Source organism: Tachysurus fulvidraco, chromosome 2, assembly GCF_022655615.1.
Source record: "Tachysurus fulvidraco isolate hzauxx_2018 chromosome 2, HZAU_PFXX_2.0, whole genome shotgun sequence".
Lineage (NCBI taxonomy): Eukaryota > Metazoa > Chordata > Actinopteri > Siluriformes > Bagridae > Tachysurus > Tachysurus fulvidraco.
In genome coordinates, this window is record NC_062519.1 from 40085951 (window position 1) to 40087177 (window position 1227).

The following is a 1227-nucleotide window of genomic DNA, read 5'->3' on the forward strand; positions in this document are numbered from 1 at the left end:
GGAGGCAAGAGACATAAGGTTTAGTGTTACTATTGAAGGCAAGTGGACAGAAAGCTAGGATGCCAAAACATTTGGAGGCAAGTGGAGACAAGCATGTAACATCATCCAAATACTCTTGAGGAAGTTCCCCTCATTGGGTGTGTTTTGATATGTCACTTGTCCATGTTGTGCTAATTTTTGATTTTCACGTGACGTCACGTGACGTGAGCAGAATACCCGTGAGGAAGTTCTCCTCATTGATCTGAGTGTTTTGATATGTCACATGTCCATGTTGTAAAAGGTTTTTTGATTTTGCATATTTTGTGGGCGGGGCTGCAGCCGAACTGAAAGTCCAGTCGGTACACCAATTTAAAACTTTGTTCAGAGTGTCAGCCTAAAGAAGCTGGCCGAGTTTGGAGTAGATAGTTCGAAAGCTTGCCGAGTTATAAACCTCCAAAGTTTATAATGGGAGTCTATGGGAAAAAAGGCCAATTTGAGACCCGGTACCCGAAGTACCGGTACTCGGATAGCGACAAACTTCAGACCAGGGTCTACAACATATCCGATTTTGGTGCATGTGGCTCGAAAGCCCTAGGAGGAGTTACTCTTGATAAATTTTTGTCTAAGCTTAAATAGGAAAACAGAATGTTGGCTTCTACAAAGCGACATCATTAGGGCAAGTTCATTCTATGCAGAACATGTGAGTGCAGTTTGATTAAAGACGCCGATTATCTGTTCGTCAGGCCGCAGAATAAATGGTCCAAGTGACCGAATGCTTTCAGTGCACTGTCTGTTCATTCAACAAAACGCATAAGAAGCACTTACCTGGCAGGGGCAATACCATAATCAAGGAGATGGTTTGCCCAAAGCGAGGGTCGGCCATTGCACTCGGGCTGTGCTGACCTTTGTGAATTCCCCAAATGCGGGAATCTCGACTGCATAATTTCTGATAGTGGGGGTCTGCGTTCGCGCTCTCCCCTGTTTTGTATGTGGGCCTAATGGTTAGAAAGTCTGACTCGTAATACTAAGGTTGTGGGTTCGAGTCTCGAGCCGGCTACGACTGAGGTGCCCTTGAGCAAGGCACCGAACCCCCCAACTGCTCCCCGGGCGCCGCAGCATAAATGGCTGCCCACTGCTCCGGGTGTGTGTTCACGTTGTGTGTGCGTTCACTGCTGTGTGTGTACACTTTGTATGGGTAAAATGCAGAGAACAAATTCTGAGTATGGGTCACCGTACTTAGCCATATGT

General features: G+C 46.5%; 1 non-coding gene across 1 annotated transcript; it reads left to right on the forward strand.

Annotated features, from left to right (window-relative positions):
• The first annotated feature begins 796 nt into the window (after positions 1–796).
• On the forward strand, positions 797–960 carry LOC113646784. The gene has a single exon (XR_003441526.1). It is a non-coding gene; the product is annotated as a U1 spliceosomal RNA (small nuclear RNA).
• The last annotated feature ends 267 nt before the right edge of the window (positions 961–1227 follow it).